At 40.1% G+C, this 21,310-nt stretch overlaps 1 long non-coding RNA gene across 1 annotated transcript in view; it reads right to left on the bottom strand.

Moving 5' to 3' along the window:
• LOC103178689 overlaps positions 1–20,154 on the bottom strand; it is a 192,854-nt gene extending 172,700 nt beyond the window's left edge. Inside the window, exons 1-2 of the long non-coding RNA XR_006085539.1 lie at positions 20,061–20,154; positions 14,506–14,622 (exon numbers count right to left, since the gene is read on the bottom strand). This is a non-coding gene — a long non-coding RNA (uncharacterized LOC103178689). The remainder of the gene's footprint in view (positions 1–14,505; positions 14,623–20,060) is intronic.
• Positions 20,155–21,310: the final 1,156 nt, after the last annotated feature.

Raw genomic sequence — 21,310 nt, 5'->3', positions numbered from 1 at the left:
GCGCTCTATCTAATAAATGTCATCAACATGAAGACTGAAAAATGAATAAAGGTCATTTTCTCAGCCGAGAAGCTGAGATTAATAGCTGTTTTTGCTGGATGTGATTTTTTTTTCTTTCGCCGGGATTCTTTTGATTGTTTAGTTTATGGGCGAGACCTGAAATGATGTACTTTGGATGATGCAGTCCCAGGCTGCGTATTAGGAGCAATTCAATCAATAAGCGCTCAGAGATGCACCTGCTGAGGATTATTCACAGCAAGGCAAGAGGAGCGGTTACTCAGAACTGAATGGTTAGAAATAAATGCAATCTTAAAAAAGAAATAATAGAGACGGGTGAGGAGGGAATAGAGAGGATTAGGAGGGGTGGTGATTGGTGTGGAATATAAACACTGGCACAAACTGTTGGACCAAATGGTCTGCTTCGACGATGTAATAAGGCGCCTATATCAAATGCAAGGATTATTATTATTATGTAATTCAATGTAAAATTGCTGAAGGTGTCGATTGGTATGTGGAAGAGAATGACAAGCTAATGTTTTGGGGCTCAAAGCTTAACACTCATATATTTTCCCTCTTGACACTTGTGATCGGGGAATGAAGGCTGTCACTTTGGGTTAGGAAACAGCACACGGCCCAGTGAGTGAATCCAAATAGGGGGTGAATGAACGTGACAGCACATTTGATGGTGTATTACTGAATGGCTAAAGAAACATTCACGGATCAGAGACCTGAAGCTTCACTTAGTCCCAGGCTGTGAAATCTCTTTAAACTCAAATTTTAAGGTCAGCAGCTCCTAAACTCAGCCTTAATTGGGAGACACAGCTCTTAAAAAGAATCTATTTCCAAGCCCCAAGCTGGATTTCTAACAACAATAATAAATCTTTACATTTGATACAGCACTTTGTCACATCATCAAAGCGCTTCATAAGATTTTATTGTGAAATATAGTAACTGAGTCTTTGTAGGCAAAAGTGGCAGCCAATTTGCGTATAGCAATGTCCCACAGAGCGATGAAGTGAATGACCAATTTTATCTGGGGGATTGTTGGCCAGGACACCAGGAAAGAGAAACTCTCTTCTCTTTTGGAATTGCACGATCCTTAATGTCCACCTGAAAAGACACAACCTCAATTTAACTACTCATCCAAAGCACAATGCTTCTGACAATTCAGCACTCCCCCCACCACTGCACCCTAGTGTCAACCTAGGTTATGCAAATTAAAATTCCTGTTGTGGGATTTGGTCTCTCCACCTTCTGACTCAGAGGTGAGAGAGGATGCTACTGATTTAGCCAAGCTGACACCTAAGATTTAAGAAATTTCCACAATTCTGCATGATGTAAGAAATAAAAACAGCTGGAGAGAATGGGTGGCCATTGAAGCCCGTGGTGTGCTGCAACACTTACTGACAGCCAAACAAAACAGTACAATCAGATGGCATTGCATGCGGCTGTACTGTACCAGTTGTTATTTTGTTGTTAAATATAGTTGTTATTTACAGTTGCTACCAGTTGTACTATACTGCACCAGTTGTTAATTGCATTGGGTGTACACGTTTCAACCTGAATCTGTTACAGAGGATGGGGGTGGAGGTGGAATGAATAACAAGGAAATCTTGAAAGTGCCGTCTTACTTATTACATAGACAATAAGTAACTCAAGGCACTGATATGTTTTTAATCAAAGTGTCTTCGCAAAGCATGGCCAAAGAAGTGAACGTCTCCAGAGGTGTGAATTATCATTTATAAATGGCTCCTGATATGCCTCCTTTAATCGTTACACTTAATAATATAAATCAGGATTTTCATACATCCCAAATGAGATGTCTAAATCCACAGTGCTGCCTGGAGTCTGGCTACCTGGAGTAAATTAAGTCACAGTTCAACACTAATAAGTGTGCAGTTAGTCGGTCAGGGACTCCTATGTTTGAATAAGACTTTCTATAGACTGCTTAAAAACTCTGATTGCTTTGGTGATAATTCCACTGCAAGACATTAAATTTGCTCAGGCTGCAAATTCTAATCGAAATACTTTGTGGCACAAATAATAAGGCATGCATTCTGGTACGGCCCATATCTATAGTGTCGCAGCACATTTCACAGCTGTGAAGTGAGTCAGTTGACCAGGACACCAGGAGAAACTCCCTTCAAATAATATGATGAGATTTTCTGTGATGTGAACAGACAGATTCAGCTTAAAAGACCTCTTCCATTTGAGTGTCAGCCCAGACTGTGAGCTCAAAGTCCTGAGGCTAGGCTTCAATCCACAGCTACCTGACCCAGAGGCGAGAGTGCTGCCAACCAAGCCAGGCTGAGACATGAACATCCAAAAGAGCAGTGTCAAGTGGTAGACATTAATGTCCTGGGAAGTAAGCAATTGGGCACATAGATAGCTGGGAATATTTCATGTTTCGATCAGGATCAGGATCATCCACCTAAATGTTATTCCCTGAGCAAGGAAGGTGTTTGCAGAAGGGAGCTGGTTATGTGCATTAAAATACCATTGAGGTCTCAGACTCTCATTTGCCTGGAGTTACCTGCTTGAACAGCAGCGGGATCTTGAAATCCGAAGAACAAATCCTAATTAAAGGGAACATTTGCATTCATTTGGGGGAGTATCAGTAAAATTGGCATCTTATTCAGTCATTTCCTAAGAAGCATCATGCAAGCTCTTTGAGGCTAATTCCTGGTGTGAATGGTGGGATATATATGTAAATTGTATTGTAATTGTATTATCGGGTATATAACCCTGAAGTTACCACTAGACTTAGCCCGTGCGACTATTTTGTCTTAAAATTTAAAATTGTGCAGAATTGTGGAAAAAAATTAATTTGGTTGTAATTCAGAAGCCAGCTTATTATAACAAAATGTGGGAAATAGCTTTTCAATTAAGATTCAATTTTTAAAAATTCCACCACTCTGAGCGATCTTAACTTTTAATACAGAATGGTCGGTCTTACAGGCTACGGTTTAGGTGGCATTTTGCATATATAATGCCGCAAATCTAAACCAGATTCATTAAAAATTAAAACATTTGCATTTTATATTGTGTCAAATTACATCAAAGTAGTTCCTATGACTGTCAAAATATCGTAAAGTCCTCCACAGATAATTACTGTCAAGTATAGTGTGTGTGTTTGTAGGCACATACTGCAGCCAATTTACGCACACAGAAGTTCCACAAAGATCATGAAATGGATAAGAACAATAACAAATGGCATATTTATAGCTCCTTTCACATCGGGAGTTTGCACTCTCAACTTAAACAGTCGAATGAAACAGTAATCTTCAACAATCATCTGAACAGGCAGATGGGATCTCGGTTCAATGTCTCATCCTAAAACGGTAGCTCCGCCAATGCAGCTAACCCCCAGCAATATACAAAAATCAACCTGGACTCTGAGCTCAAAATCCCAACGTAGGGCTTTAACCCACATCCTTCTGACTCAGAGTTGAGACTGCCACCAACTGAGGCTGGCTGACACCAGTTTAATGTTTCACCTGAAACACGGCACATTAGAAAATGTACAACTCCCCAACAGTACACTAGAGAATCAGTTTAGACTATTGGCTCAAGACTTATTGGGAAGAGGGAACTTAGACCAAGAGGAGTGAGTGTTACCAATTGAGCCAAACTGAGACCAGCTGAATAATAATAATCTTTGCATTCAGATAGGGGCTTATCACAACGTTGAGGCGTCGCAAAGCGCTTCACAGAATATATTGTAAATTGAATTGACTGTACATTTTGTGGACAATGTTTTGTGGATCTCCTGGCACTGTGTAACTCAACACACCAAGTCTTGAGAAAGAATGTTAATTTTAGTATTTTCAGTATAAAACTCAAGAATTTATGACAAAGCCGCACAGCAATGAGAATAAAGGTAATTCTTAATGAAATACCTAGTGGAGCCAGTTGATTTTATTTACTGGGCTATAATGAGTGTGAGATGCTGTGGTTTTTGTTCGACAGAGCAGTGTTTTACAGCTGTAACCACAGGGGTGGGTCTTTGTGAGGTGACACTGACACCTTCAACTCACTGAGACTGGTAAGTAGTTGCTTTTAATTATTTTTAAACTACTGTAGGTGTTTTATTATCTCTCTCTCTGAAGCAGTTCCTGCTGTAATCCTATCCTAAATCCGTGAAAATTGTTCTGGTTTGCCAGGTACCAGCTGCATATGAATTAGGCATGTGCAAATTGTACAATTCGTGTCATTCAGATGCAGAGATCAATTCTTAATAACAGTGAGATAGAGAAAGAGAGAAAGAGAGAAAGAAAAGGCAATTTGAGTAATACTCAACACTTTTCTACCTAAAATAATCTTACAGACTAAGACTAGGTAAAATTTCAGTCCTCACCTGGTCTTTTCTTCCTTAAGTGTTTAGAAATTGCCCTGTGAGCATTGTCGCAGGGCATTAATGCAAACGTATTACCATCCATTTGCAAAGTTCATTAAAGAGACTTTATGCCCATTCTTTTTAACAGCAGAGGAACTTTGGACCCAAGGCTTTGCAAGTCATTGGATGAGATTGATTTTACATTAGCATTACATTAATCCTGACGTACACTGTGCCAATCAATAGACAGTGCAATAGGTGCATTTATAACGGAGCAAGCTGGTACGTGGTATTCATAGAACTACAGAAATCTAGCAAGCAGTAGAAGACCATTTCTAATGCATTGTATTAGTGTCAGTGTTTGCTCCTCCAATGAAGCCATTTATCTTAATCTCAATTTCGCCCTTCTCTACTCATACCGGCCTGCGCCATCTACCACATATATGTAGGGATATATAGGGAATCTATTTCCGATTAAAATGCTTAACTTGACAGCCAGCTCTTTTGTAATGGTGTGCTACTGTTTAAAATTATGAGAGCAATGTGAAGGCATAGTCCACTCTACAAGGGATTGTATGAGTTACCTTGACATTCAAACATTCAAAGACTGAATTGGAAAAGTCAGTAAAGAGCAGAATTTCAGAGAACAGTTGAAATGGATGCGATGTCACGTGGACCAAGAAAAAAAATCACTTAATACATATGTTTACTCAGAGCTCTTCCTTTCACGCTCCCGGTGCCAAAGAATAATTACGTTAACCTTTCGAATGAGTTTACTGTTTAAGTAATCTCGACGGTGTCACAGGAAGAAGATGAGGTCATACAGGGCTTTGCTTTCAGACGTTGTCAAGTGTTGGAGTGATGTTTAGTTAATATTCAATGCTCTGGTCAGGCCTTGTCTGGAGTACTGTGGATAGTTCGCAATAATAAGGGCTTTGAAGACAAGATGAGACTGATTCCCCAGTGAGTTGCAAAGGGTTATTTCAGGACAGATACAGGAAGTATTTCTTCAGCCAGAGGGTAATTAACGACTGGAACAGGTTGCCAGGAAGAGTGGTTGATGCCAGGACACTGCACTCATTTAAAAGGTTGCTTGATGCTGTGATGGGAGAATGATAAGGTGGGTATTTCTGGAGGTATCAGATGAGCCAAAGGATCTTCTGTAAGTTCTCCGCTTTCAGTTTTAGGTTCCTATCGCAGCACTGAGGGATAGGAAGAGTTAACACCACATTCTTAATTTCCAATACAAAGTAATCCGAGACATTAACCAATGTGAACTTGGTGTGCGATTGGGTATAACATCTTGCAGCTTTCGTGCCTCTGGTTTCAAACCATATCAAAGCAAGCACAAAGGAGTATTGTGGAAGCAATTAAAACTAAGAAGCCTACTGCACTTCAGCGGAAGGAAAAGATATAAAAGAGACAAAGAATAAAAACTTTAGAGTCAATACTTTATAATCCTGCACTTCTTAATGAAGTGCAATCCCTCTTCACTTCCAAAGCATTTGCCAACTGTGCTTCCTCAATGACCGCAAGACGTACGAGCAGGAGTAGGCCATTCGACCCCTCGAGCCTTCCCTGCCATTTAATAAGATCATGGCTGATCTTCTAACCTAATTCCATTTACCCGCCTTATCCCCATATCGCTTAATCCCTCTACCCTTTAGAAATCTATCAATCTCAGTCTTGAATATGTTCCATGACTGAGCATCCACAGTCTTCTGGGGTAGAGAATTCTACAAATTCACTATCCTCTGAGTGAAGAAATGTTTCCTCAACTCAGTTCGAAAAACCTGACTCTTAATCTTGAGACTATGACCCCTAGTTTTAGATTCTACAACCAGGGGAAACAGTTTCACGGCAGCTACCCTGTCAAGATCCTTAAGAACCTTATAGGTTTCTATAAGATCATCTCTAATTCTTCTATATTCTAGAGAATATAGGCCTAGTTTACTTAACCTATCCTCATAGGTCAACCCCCTCATCCCAGGAACCAACCTAGTGAATCTACGCTATAGCCCCCTCTTAGGCAAGAATGTCTTTTCTTAAATAAGGAGACCAAAACTGCACACAATATTCTAGGTGCGGTCTCACCAAGTCCTTATACAACTGCATAAAGACTTCCCTACTCTTGTACTCTAACCCTTTTGCAACGAACGTCAACATGGCATCAGCCTTCCTAGTTGCTTGCTGTACCTGCACACTAACTTTTTGTGATTGGTGTTCAAGAACACGCAAATCGCTCTGAACACTACCACGTCCTAGTCTCTCCCCCTCTAGAACATAGTTGATGCTTTAACAAACGACCAGTGTGGGGAAGATATTAATAAATCTTGCATTTTTATAAAATGCCTACAGCTTTGCAAAGCTTGTGAGGTGTAGTGACTGTGTAACTGCATGCCAGCACACAGGTAAGGTCCCGCAAAAATAAACATGAGGTGAATGATTAATCCTGAGCTTAATTGGGCAGGGCACGAAAAATTCCCTTCTCAGGTAGCATCACAGGCTTTTGGAATCATAGAATCTTGCAGCACAGAAGGATGTCATTTGGCCCATGTTGCCTGTTTCCGGTCCTGAGTAGGCAGTCAGGACCTGGTCTTAACGTTTCATTCAAAGGACAGCACCTACAATAATTCACAAGTTGTTACTGAGAATAGATCAATGGAGTCATTCAACAAGGGAACCGGCTAAATACTGGGGCAGTAAAAAAGCATTTGAGAACACGGGGGAAAAGAGAAGAAAAATTAGAACAAGGGGTGCAACTCAGCAATAAAAGCAGCAACAGAACAGACGTGATGGGCTGAATGGCCTCTTTTGGGCTGAAATATCTCTGTTTCTGTAGAATTGGAGACACTTTGGGGTAAAATCTGAATGTTCTGAGTGGCGCTTTAGCCAATGTCGGTCACTAATTAAATTCCCTTCATAATACTCAATGGAATTTTTACCCCTTTGACCTGGAAGAATGAAAGATAATGGCACTGGCTGGAATATCTTCCTAGCATTACACACACACACACACACACCCATCTACAACAAGTTAGTTCCCAGAGTAACCATTCTTCTGTGAAAGAACATAACAGAAAGCAAAAGAATTTAGGAAGGGAAAAAATGGTAAAGTTTTCTTTTTCCTACACAACACACCAAATCGAAGACTGGATGGAATTTCCATCCATTACAGAGTTACAACTGATATGAACTGATCTCCAATTTCCCCTCTTTCAACCATTAGAGTCCTGTAGCTCAGTGGTTAAAGCACTCACATCGCAAGCGAGAGACCTGGGTCCAATTCCCGACAGGGAGAAATGTTGGGCAAGTTTCCTTACTCCACATGCCTCTGTTTACCTCTCAGTAAGTAGGAACCCCGTTGTTAAACGATTGGTGAATTGGATTGCTTTTCTGGGGATAATAATTCCTTCGAGAAAAAAAATTGGTCACTTCAATCCACGACTGTTTGTGGGATGCTGCTGTGCGCAATTAGCTGCCGCATTTCGCCCACAAATATACAGTCAATTCACTTTACAGTCTATTCTGTGAAGCAATTCAGGATGTCTGAAGACATGATAAGGCGCTATATCAAATGCAAGGATTAGTATTATTAATAATAATTCCCAATCTTTCATTTCATTCACAGATATGTTATTTTATCATGACTGTTGAATAGACTGTATGTACATAATGCACATTACAGCAAAGTAAACTTGTGCTACAGTTCAATGACAGGCTTTTCTTTCACTTATAATATATCTCCTCGGGTCTATTCAGATCTTAAGTAGCCTCAATTCATGTATAAAGCACGTTTGATGTAATGCTCCAATTGCAGACAAAGCATAAAATAGGGATCATGAAGGGCCAATATCGCTTTGAGAACACAGGCAATTTTCATTTGGAGACTGCCTCTTATGCTTTTTGTAGTCTTTGGTTTTCACAAAAATATATAGTATTATAATAAAGACAGTGCAAGTTTGAAATGATTGTAAATTAAAATGGACTGTACAGTAGTTTGATTATGATGCAGGAGTGATTTGAAAGATTGCAAAGTAAATATATACTCAGAAAGTTTCTAATGATAGCCCTGCACAAGAGAGTAGACAGTGCTTCAAAGGTGTTTAACTCATGGTGTGCCAGGCAAGATTCCAGTGCAGAGATGAGAAAAATAACATACAGAAGCAAAAATTTAATAAAATGAAGATTGTGGGTTTGATTTTACAGATTTTCTTAATTAAGAAATTCAGAAGTCCATGACCCTGACTCATGGGAAGGCATGGGTAGCTGAGTCCTATGGATGAGGCATGATCCTGTCTGCCTGTTGAGGTGGACTTAAATCCCGTAGAGCTGTCCAAAAAGAGAAGGGAGTTTCTCCCGGTGTCCTGCTCAACAATCCCCAGACAAAATTAATCATAGATGTTTGTGGGACATTGCTGTTCACAAATTAGCTGCTGTGTCTGCCTTCAAAATAGTCATTACACTTTACAGTAAATTATTTGAAGCACTCTTAAGCCATGCTCCCAATGTGGAAGGTGCCATACCAATTCTCAGGATTATCAAAGAATTTCTCACAGAATTGCTGGCAATGCTATGTATTTGTAAGCAAATGTAGTAGCAAAATGCATAAAGCAGTCACACCAACAGCAAAGAAGTGAATGACCAACTTATGACTAACCTACCTTAATAGAGCGTTGGCTTTATTAAAATAGGTCTTTTTAACACTGGGAGATATTCCCGTTCCTGTTATAACAAATTTGTAACACATCAACATCAGTTATAAAATGTAGTAAATTTACTATCCTTCCACACGCCCCCATACACTATTCTTGTATTCTTATCAACATCTCAGAAGTTCAGAGAAAATAGAGATGAGGCTGGAGAGGAAAGTTATGATACAGAAACAGTTTCAAGGACACATAAAATAGATGAAGCATGTAATTCCCTCATTCGGTGCATTCAGCCATGAGGAACACCACCAGAGGAGAGCTGAAAAGTCTGCCTCATAATTGGGTTAAACCAAGCAGTCTTCTTCAAAGAGATCAAAATGTAACACGGAAACTGTTTCTGGGTAAACCAAGTCCCCATCAGAAGCCACAACGTTTCTCTGAATGTTTCAGGTGGCATTTCCTTCTGAGCTTGAATTCCTGAGAGTTGGCAACACTAACAAAGCAATAGGGTCCTTGAAATTCTGCTGCATCAATCTGTTACAGTTTGGCTCCGTTAGTAGCACTCTTGCCTCCGGGTCATAAGGCTGTGGGTTTAAGCCCGTGTTGACACGTTGAGCTGACACATCAATGAGACGTTGTATTTTTAATGTGTTAGCTGGCATCGCAGCTGCAATGTCAGCTTAGACATTAAAACAAAGGTCGCTTCTGTCTTCTCAAGTGGAAGTTAAAGATCACTATTTAGAAAGAGAAGTGTTTTTCCCAGGGTTCTCGTCGATGATCCTTCAGAAAATTGTTCAATCGCATCACGTTATTTGTGGAACCTTACACATTGGTTACTTACAAATGGGAAATCCCCTTTACTCACCAGTTGATGCCAATGTTTGTTTATAAGGGTGCTCAGCATTACTTTGTGTGAGCTCTACAGGACTAGCTGTACAGCTGCTGGCACCTAAAATCTATCTAACTTCAAAACAAATCTGACTCACGACCCTCATCACCAATTCACCGAGCAATTTGGAATTTCATCTTCACATTAAGAGCTTTTAATATTTGGGGCTTTACCGCTGCAGCTCCTTTGCTTTTCTCCTCCAGAAAACGTAAACATTAAATTAACAATGTGAGAAATGCAAGTGGATTAAGGTCAACTCATTGGTTACAAAAAGAGACAGGGATCGGGAACATTATAGCGAGTAGGGTAACAAGGCCTTGACCCCTGCCAACTCCACTCAGTACAGGAATACATTGCCATTGCACAGCAAGACATTCCATTGTCAAGGCCGCTCATTGCTTCCCACCTTATTTCCTCCTCGTCCCTGCAGGGCTCAATGCTCCACTGCATACTGACAAAACACCCTCTGAGGTGCCTTAACCTCCATGGCTCTGTGCAGTTGTACTGCAGATTTGGAAAGGAAGAGGATGTCAGCCTTCCTTCCTCAAAGTTTACGTACATACACTCCAAGACCGACTGAGTCTGCTCTGCATTTCTCCCCTGTCTAATCCCTCCTTTTTCTGGACTACTCCTTATTACATTGCTATTCGTCACGCCCAGCCCTCTACATAACTTGTTTCTCTACCCTGATCCTACATCCTAATTTCCTTCCCCCCTCAAAATTAGTTTATACCTTTACCCCCAGCACTAGTTAAGCACAAAGCATCCTGGAGTTCCCTCATTGTGCATGCAACCAGTCTCAGCTGCGCTGCCATATTCCCAGACATATTTTATATTATTTTAATATAACTATTATATATTTTATAATTATGTACCACTTTCCCCCTCTGCACCAAATTCCCACTCTCGCCAAATTCCTTAACAGAATTCTCACTCTGTTCCACCTCACTCAGTTCGCTCCTCACGCTGCTGGGCTCTCAGCTCAAGCGCTCACCGATGACACAGATAGAGCGATCATGAATGATACAAAGAGACAGAGAAGGATAATATAGAGGCACACAGAGATCAGGGGCAGTTTGTGCATAAAATCAAGCAATGCGATTCAACAAGAAGTGTAATACTTCTCAAAATGCTTTGAGATTTTGTCTCTGAATGTTTATTGTGGTCGTAGACTTAATGCATCACTCCAGGATGTGGTTTACCCATTGTGGCCACGAAATCCATTTTTGACTTTGTCAGACGATAGACATCAATGAGATCCTTTCTGGCCCGACTCTCATATATTATTTCCTTAAGTGATACTTCCTCTGCGCCCAGTGTCAGATGCTCTACAATTACTTGCAGGTTGTTTTCACTTTTTAAGCTACACGGAGAAAACAAAGAGGAAACTGGAGCCATCCATTATCCCTTTATTGTACAGAACAGTTCCAAACAATCCCAAAGATTTGTACGAATGAGGAAGAGCAGAGTTCAAACAGGATTTGAATTTCATTAATTCTGTTTTCAGCTAAGCAGCTGAATGCAGACACAAGCTGTGCAGGAGTTACAATAATCTTTTACAATTGATATGTTGCCTCTCATGTCAAGAGGACGTCCAAAAGTGCTTGCTTCATAGGATTTAGCATAAAGTGTTGTAACTGTGGTATTTTGTAGACGATTGCAATTGCCAATTTGTGCACAGCAATGTCCATAAACAACAAGAATGGGTAATTTGATCTGGAGGATTGTTGACCAGGATATTGGAAGAAACGCCCTTGTCTTTTTGAATAGTACCACAGGATCTTTAATGCTTTCCTGAACAGGTAGGTGGGACCTTGGTTTAATATCTCATCCAAAGGAAGTATCTCTATCAATTCAGCCCATTCCCAGCATTGCGTTAGAGCGTCAGACAAGACTATAAGATTTCAAAGGCCTGAGGTAGGGCTTAATTCCACAACTTTCTGACTCAGAGACGAGTAAAGATGTTACAAAGTTATCATTTAGCACTATGGAGTTTTTGGAGAGAGAAAGAAGTTGCCTTTTATTTCAAAATGGGTGAAAGGGCCTTGCAGTAATTATTACAACATTGCATTTCCTTCCACCCAGAAAGTTTAGAACAGAAAAAGCCTGTTAGATCCTACAAGCCAATCACATTGTGTTGGTTCTTATCCCTGGAGACCAGCATCTACCCATACCCCTCAACAACAACTTGAATTTATATAGTGCCCCTCGTGCGGGGTAAAATGCCAGAGCACTTCTCTCTCCAGAAAAAATCTTTCTCTCTCTCTGTCCCCCACCCAGCTCGTTCTTCTCCGCCTTCCCGCATCTCTCTCTTCTTCCCTACATCTCTCTCTTCTTCCCCCATCACTCTTTCTCTCTCTTCCCCTATCTGTCACTCTTTCTACCTCTCATCAGAATCTATATCTCTTCCCCCATCACTTTTTCTCTCCCCCTCCCTCCCCTCCATCCCCATCACTCTAGTTTGTATTTAAATCACTACTTTCTAATCAATACCCAGTTGCCTGGGAGTGTTTAACCATTTTACAAGTTAGACCTGCATAAATGACATTCCTTGGCATAAGTCTCCATTTTTAGTTCACTTTTCAAATATGTTTTGTAGAATCATACCATTGGCAGCTGTAAATACTGCAGCTTTCCCCACACCCTTAATGGCTTTTTATTAAGTATAAGTGTCTTTTAGACAGTGCATCCCACAGTTCTGTTCCTTCAGGGGAATTGGCAGCATCCCAGGCACCCTGAGCCAAAACACTTCCACTTCCTTATGAACTAATATCAAATATGAGTGTGGAATAATAAATAAATCCTGTATGTGGAGGTTATTTAAACAATCGCTGCTCCAGTAAAAATCACAGAAGTACAACACGACATTATTGGCGCCACACTGAACCAGAAATTCAGATGACAGTGCGGGCTAATTCATAACAGATTGCTTGCCCCCATAAAGGAAGTGTGGAGAAATTCTCTCTGAGCCACAGTGCTAATAATTCTTACATGTAATATCGCAACTTATCACGTTGTCGGGAAGTCTTAAATCAATTCACATGATTTACTATAAAGTCTAGTGACTGTGCATTCTGTGGGCCAATGTGGCAGCCGATTTGCACACAGCAATGTACCACAAACAGTCATGAAATAAATAATAATAATCTTTGCATCTGATATAGAGCTTTTCACATCTTCTAGACGTCTCAAAGTGCTTCACAGAATAGAGTGGAAAGTGAATAGTTATGGGCGAAATGCGGCAGCAAATTGAGCACAGCAGTGTTCCACAAACAATTGTGGATTGAAATGACCAATTTATTATGTTTTTTTTTGAGGGATTATTGTCAGGTGTGTGGAGTTAGGAAACTTGCCCAAGGTTTCACCCTGCCGGGAATCAAACCCAGGTCTTTCACTTGCAAAGCGAGTTCTCTAACCACTGAGCTACAGGACTCCATATATATATATATGTAAATAAATAACTTGGAGCAACTCAACTAAATGATAAGTTCAAAACTAACTGCGTATTATGATACTTAGTTCCCTTACAAGCATATTTACATAAAGATATGTAAATGAATGAATGAATGAATGAATGAATGAATGAATGAATGAATGAATGAATGAATGAATGAATGAATGACCAAATTATCTGGTAACAATGATCCTCATCTCTTTTTATCTGTATTGAACTTCTCACAGCATCTCAGTTTTGCTAGTGACCCGAGATACGTTTATAATATAATAAGCCCTGCATTTGATCCAACGCTTATAACACTGGCTTATGGCATTTCACATGGGAGTTGATGTTAAGTGTAACGATGTCTAGGCAACGATGGCAGGCCTTTTGCACGCAGCCATACAGCCTTGAAGGGAAGCATTAATTTATCTGGTGGATCATTGCCCAAAACATAGGTAGAAACTCCCATCTCTTTTCAAATACACAACGCTTTATAGCAATTCCTTGTGAAACGCTTGTAAGATGTTTCGTCTTTACTGGTGCGATGTCAAAATCAAATATCAATTCAATTAATGAATTAATTCAATATTGATTGGCATTAATAAATAGTGTCACAAGATCTTTAACCTTCACCTTTGCAGCCCTCTCTCAGTGCTGCACTGAAGCGTCAGCCTGGACAACCATCTCAAAGTCCTATGTGGGGCTTGAATCCACAAACCTCTGACCCAGAAACGAGTGCGCTGCCAACTGAGCCAGGCTGTCACCAGTCTGCTGCTGACCAAAGAAGGCTGACATAAAACACCAATTTCTTGTTCTACATCAGCCTGATTTACTCTCTTTGCTGAAGGGCTCTGATCACCAGAAGCCTGGACAAACTGCGTGAGAGAACACTCTTGCATAGTCAATGTGGAAGGCCATCGACCTGCTATTCCTACTTTGAGCAGGCGTCAAGATTGAGTATAGTCGCTCAAGCATTCTCTCAAATCCGAAATAAGATTTTGAATCGCTATGAGCCTTCACTGAAAACTCCACCGCTAGCACTGGTCTGCTTCACATTCTCCTGGAATTCGCTGCGTCTGCAGTTGACCGAATATTGAAAATGTTATTCCAGCCACTGGGGTAGAAAACGCAACATTTCATAACAGATTTATCACATTGAAACTGCTGCAAGACGTCGCATTTTACTCACCGTTGTCGCATGCACGTAGCTCAGCTATACTCAAATTGTTACTGAGCTTTATTTTTCTTCTGTGGATTACAGCAATAAGATGATGATCCATGTACTTTTTTTTGCCTCTATCCTTTCCTGTAAATGTTTTAACAAATACACTGTCACTATATTTGACAACAAATGACCATGAAATGATTTGAGACATTTTAAAGGTGCAGGCTCAATAACAAATGCAGGCTTGTTTATTTTATTTATTAATTGATAATAATCCTTGCATTCGATAGGGCACTTTTCTGTGGGACACTGCTGTGCGCAATTGGCTGCCGCGTTCGCCCACAAATATACAGTCAATTCACTTTACAGTGTGTTCTGTGAAGCGCTTTGGGACATCCTCCCGACATAAAAAGCGCTATATCAAATGCAAGGATTATTATTATTATTATTATTAATTTGGGCAAACAATATTAAACAAGTGGGCCTGTAATTTTGAGATCAAATTAGTAGACAATGCAGAGTGAACAGACAGAGTAGTGAATATGTGGAACTTTATGATCTAGGAAAGTGATGAAGGCAGATTGTTCCAGTAAATATAAGAGGGAATTTGGAAAGCTATTAGACCGAAATTGGATAATAATGCTTGCATTTGACATAGCACATCAAAACATCTCAAAACACTTCACAAGTTTTCTATAAAGTGTAGTGACTTCTGGCAAAAATAGTGGGAGGAAAGGTTACAATAGAGGCAAAAAAGGTAAACAGTAAAAAAATGACATCTTCAAGGAAGAAGGGAATATGGGAGGGAAAAAAGAAACAAGCACATATAAAGTTTTAAAATATTTTACTTGCAGTTAAAATGATGTTTGGTTCTTATTTTAATAAGATAGCACTAACAGGATGATATTTTGTGACATGTGGTGTGTTAATTATTATTGGTGATAAAATGTTCCTTGCACTCGTCACTGATGAATTAACACATGACATGTCTCCATTTTCCCCTCATTATGACACTGATAAAGATATCCTAGTAGCAGCTTCACTGGTGTCATATTTGCTTTGTAGAATGACTATAATTCAGTTACTTTTTTCCCCGATGTCTGTATAATTGCCTAAAGTAAGCAACAATTATTTCTCACTGATCAACAAGTTCGGATCTCCAAAAGCAGTAAATCAGTTTGTGTAAATATAAGCCATATTGCAATACAGTACAGTATTTCCTTCAAACACTTTTGCATTTATATAGCGACTTTCATGTAGGGGGAACATCTGAAGCACTTTTCGGAAACAGAGTGAGAATCGGAGCCGAGTGTGAGATGGAGGAGGTGGGGGAGGAAGGAATAGAGGGAGGCTGTCAAAGGTACAGTCAAAGAGAAAGGCTTTAAGACAGGTTCTTGAAAGGTGTTAGATAAACACGAGTAATTGTTCTCTGGGTGTCATGGATAAAAGTGTACAGAACCAGTTGGGCCAGAGACACGGTATCTCCGTAAACCGTCCAACGATCTATTTTGCCTCACAATAAATACGGTCTCTCTCTTCACGTTGCCACCAAGTTTGCGCTTTTGACTTTTGCAGAAACTGATACTTAGTGGCACTCAACCACGACCTTGATAAACAGAAACATTTCACTGAGGATCAAAACAAGTCCCGAATTATTTACAAATTCAGTGACAAATTGAACAAAATATGCTGAGAAAACGTTTTGCCTCCAAAAATCCTCCGCAAACAACAACGCCTTAAATGAGAACCATGCCATCAAGGAACGATAATGAAAGGAAGTTACTGTTATATATTGGTTCAGTTCATTCAAGGACATTTCTTGCTCAACAGTGGGATCAATATTGATACAGGATCAATATTTGTGGGGTGGTACAAAGGGTGCACTTGGAGCATGTGTCCCTAGGACACATTTCAAATAGTATTTATCCTGGCAGTTGCTGGCAACACAGAAAGCCTTGATCCAATTGCAAATGCAAATTATTGTAATATATTGATATGTAATGCGTACATTTCCTGTTGTCCAATGTGCACTCCTTGAATTCTGAGTCAACAAGCTATGGCGAAACTTCCTGAGCCCTGAAATTCCACCTCGTCTTAAGCTATGAGGCTTTTCTGTTTCTGAAAATATCTGGAGGCCTGTAAATGATCTGGAGCTAGGAGTCACAAGCACAGGGACTACATTTGCAGATAATACAAAGCTAATAAAGATTATAGATTGATAGACCTGGGAGCTAACTTTAGATTATCCAGCACCTTGGGACATCTTCCCAAAGTGAAAGGCACGAGGTAAATTTAAAAACAGAAGTCGCTGGGAACACTCAGCAGGTCAGGCAACATCTATGGAGAAAGGATAGTGAGTCAATATTTCGGGTCCACAGCCCTTCGTCAGAACCCAGACTGCAGTATTGCATCTGTAGTATTTTGCATTTTGTTACAAGATCAATTTAAATTTGTATTGCATTGTAATATGTGTAAAGCTTTTTGAAACATTGATGGTCTAAGTGCTATATTGCAAGGATTATTATATTATTGACACAATTGCACCTACATGCATTTTTACACCCAGATAGCCATGACAGTAAATCTACATAAATAACGTCAGGCAGAAATCATCCCTTTATGATCTGCCAACCAAGCATTTTAAGTACTTAAGACTGCTGCACGCCATTATTATGTTCCATTTACTATACATTGTATATTACTCAACAGTAAAACTTTCTATAGATTATAATTGACATTCAGAATCTTTGCAATGATTACTAATGAGAAAAAAAAGTTGCTATTCATGACTTAATGGTTTTGTAGCTATTTTGAAAATGTTCATTGACAAAAGGCATAAAGATGAGATTGATTATATTACGAGTGCATTTCTCCTCCTCTCGTCACACAAACACACAGAAATGGTATACCTTCTTTCTCCTTAGAGATAAGAGATTTGAGCAGATAAAATAATCATTTACAGCATCAATTCTAACTGATAGTAAGTTCCCGTTACAAAAAATGTTAACAGCTGTTCACTATTTCATACAACCATCTGATGCTCATTCCAGCTGTAAGCCTTTGTTGAAAGAAATGTCCAACATCCAATTTGATTGCATTCAAAACCCACGAACAACGTGTTAACCTTCGCCTCTGCACCTGAGCTCAAATTTGAATCTGACTGATAGGATGAAAGCTTTTTTTAAAAAAAAATTATTAAATTTCAAATCTGTCTGTCCCCGAACCCACCCCCAATTGCTATTTCAAAGAAACGTGAAGCCTTTCTTCTACTTATCCCAGCTTTATGTTCCCTTCTTCATCCCACAATTCACACCCAAATTCAAATGAATTGACTGCTCATCTCACTGTTGTTTATGGGACATAACTGGAAAATGACCTGCCTCTATATGTGTGCCTCTATAACAACCTTTATGTTTACTATAAACCTCATTTCAAACTTTTTTATGTGAAAGCAGCTGGATTAAATAATAATAATCCTTGCATTTGATATAGCACCTTATCACGTCTACGAGATGTCTCAAAGTCCTTCACAGAATATACTGTAAAGTGAATTGACTGTATATTTTGTGGGGGAAATACAGCAGCCAATTGCGCACAGCAGTGTCCCACAAACAGTCGTGGTTTGAGTGACCAAAACCAATCGAATAACAACCAGATTCCTACTTACTGCTAAGTAAACAGAGGCGTGTGGAGTAAGGAAACACTCCGCCTTGCTTGGAATCAAACCCAGGTCTCTCGCTTGCAAGGCGAGTGTTCTACTCACTGAGCTACAGGACTCTACGATGTAAGCATTACTATCATTATTATAAGATGAAGAGAAAAACTATTTCCATTAGTTGAGGAATGGAACCCTAAAGGTTTACAGCACAGAAAGGCATTTGGCTCATCCTGTCTGTGCTCTCTCTGATAGAACCATCCATTCACCATTTGACTGTCCATTTATCTGCCTCTTCCCCCATATGCCTGAAATTACCCAGGCCCTTGGGTTCATATTTTCTACATTCTTTCCATAGACAGGTTCCACTTTGATCTTTGTTCAGTTGATTGAACTAATAGAAGTACGGCTGGATGAGCCTTTTGACCTGAAGGCATGTCTCAGGTGACACATACCATTTATTGTACTTGTCGCTCACGTTATTCTAATTATTATTCCTTATTCATGCCTTTCCTCACCCGCAGGTTAGCTCAATAACTGCTTCACTGAACTCCCCGACCCCACCATTCACAAACCTCAACTTTAGGCTCATAGTTTAGATTCATATTGGATGGGCGGTGTGGGGGAGATAGCACGGTTGAAACTGACGTCCTACAGGTGAGGTTTTAAACCAAGTTATTATGTAGATGATACTGCACCTTTCATGTTGGAAAGGACATCTTCACCTGTAAAGGGGAGTGACCGTGTATTCTGAAATCAGCAGATATTAAGTTCATATTTATGACACAGGATATACTGTAATATGACGTTACAAACTGCCGTGTATGTAAAAAAAATTGATCATTAAATCCATGCTTGTTTATTGGACGCTGCTGTGCGCAAGTGCCTGCCGTGTTTCACCAAGAAAATACAGTCAATCCACTTGACACTATATACGATGAGGCACTTTGAGATGTCTCAACGACGTGAAAAGGCGCCAAATGCAAGGATTATTATTATGTTACAAAATCATGCTGCAGCTTTCAATACAAAAATGTTAACTTTGGAAAGAAAGCGTATTTCTGAATAAGTAGAACTGGAAACAGTCTTGCTCCCTGAGATGTTTTTTTTTTGCTGTGCACGAGGATACTGCTATCACACAGTCTGCAATCTGGCGTTGGCTCAGTATTTTGACTGTCAGCGCCTCTCCAGTGTCTGTCTCTCTTTTTATCGACTCATGGTCTGGACCCAGCCTCTGAGCTTTACTTCCTCCCCCTTCAACCAGCCTCAGCAGCTCGCTTCGCCTGAGTTCAGATGGAGCTTTCACAAATTGACTGGAGGCAGTGAGTATCGGGTCCAGGCATGGAGCTGGTTTGAGCTGCCTACACACAACATAATGGGCTGCTTTGAATCATGCTGACTTTAGCAGCTGCAGGGAATGTTTAACCGCACAACAGAAAATTGGGCTGGTCATTTTCTCTAGTGGGAGAGGAATCGCTGTGGAGTGATTTTAAAAAGTGAAAGGGGGGGGTTCAGCCATATATCTACAACACAGACACTTTTAAACCCCCACACAGACCACGCTTGCATCATAATAGTCTCAGCTAAGTCACTTTGTTTATCACGGTTAAACAGGAGGTGGCACGCTAAAACCTGAACAAAACAACATACAAGACACTATCACAAGAGACAAATGTAACCATATGAGACCAAGGACTCAAATGGGTTGTGCAGCAATGTGGCCACAGGCCAAAAGGATCGTGACCCTGAAATTGATTTTTTTTTTAAATATCATTTTGTGCTATTAACTCAAAATGTCAACAAATACTCTTGAGAGTGCCTTACAAAACAAAGACAGTATGTGTTCCCTTCCCAGTTCAGAAAGGCGCACAATCGATTTTTAAGAAAGCAGCTCAAACACTGGTTTGAGAAATGAATTTATTACCTGAGATTTTATCCCTGGACACACATTTCACTGGTGTGATCTGCCTCCACCACTTGTGCTCTTTACTCCCTGACAAGACAACACAACCCATACTGTGTATGCACTCTCTGAGGCAATCTTTTCAAATAGCTCCCTCAATGCTCACCCAACTGAATAAGCCGCATTTCCAATAATTACTCACTCACTGGCTCTTGTCTGGCACGTCCTCTAATGAAACTTGGGAGTTTTGAAGTATCTGAAAGTTGTTTTGGGAAAGTATACAGGGCTCCTCGAGTCTTGGTGTAATTACACCACACATGTGTTCAATCCCAGGTAGCATGATCAACTCCTTATCCATGTTACTTTACAATAAATCCTGCTAAGCGCTTTGAGGCATGTCAATTCATAAGGCACTATATCAAATGCAAGGGTTATTTATTTAACTGGGCAATTTAAAGTTCTATTGCCCATCAGCTATCCAGGCTGGACTGAATGGGGAAAAGTAGAACCTTTCATTAACACTCAAATTGGTAGGTGATGGTTCCTGTAAAGGGGGCAGTTGACTTTTTTCAGGGGATGGTCTTGTGTTTCTTTCCAGGTGTGGGCAATCGACAATTAATACCTGTGAGCAATAATAAGATGTTCAGTTCTTTTTAATTTTTTTGGGCGGGATTCAGAAGAGACAGGTGTGCGTCATTCTATTCACAAAGACTTCAACTTACATTTTGACTGGTTCAACTGGTCAAAAAAAACAAAAGGGGGAAAGTGCAGTTTCCCCCTCTGCAGGAAAACAGGTGTTGCAAACAGCAGATTGCCTTAAGCTTGTTTACGGCTATTACTCTCTTTTCATTAATGATTGGAGTCCTGTAGCTCAGTGGTTAGAGCACTCGCTTTGCAAGCGAGCGACCTGAGTTCAATTCCAGGCAGAGGGCGAAACCTTGGGCAAGTTTCCTTACTCCACACAGAGCCTAATAATAATCCCTCCAAAACCAAAAATAATAAATTGGTCATTTTCAATCTACGACTGTTTGTGGGACATTGCTGTGCGCAATTGGCTGCCGTGTTCGCCCACAAATATACAGTCAATTCACTTTACAGTATATTCTGTGAAGCACTTTGGGACGTCCTCCCGACGTGAAAAGCGCTATATCAAATGCAAGGATATTATTATTATTATACAGTGTACCCTGTGAAGTGCTTTGAGAAGTCTCAATGATGTGATGAGGCGCTATATCAATGCAAGGATTATTATTATTACTATTATTAAGACA

Source organism: Callorhinchus milii, unplaced genomic scaffold (assembly GCF_018977255.1).
Source record: "Callorhinchus milii isolate IMCB2004 unplaced genomic scaffold, IMCB_Cmil_1.0 Scaffold16, whole genome shotgun sequence".
NCBI classification, from domain to species: Eukaryota; Metazoa; Chordata; class Chondrichthyes; order Chimaeriformes; family Callorhinchidae; genus Callorhinchus; species Callorhinchus milii.
The sequence above is the reverse complement of the archived record's forward strand: the minus strand, read 5'-3'. Positions and strand labels throughout refer to the sequence as shown.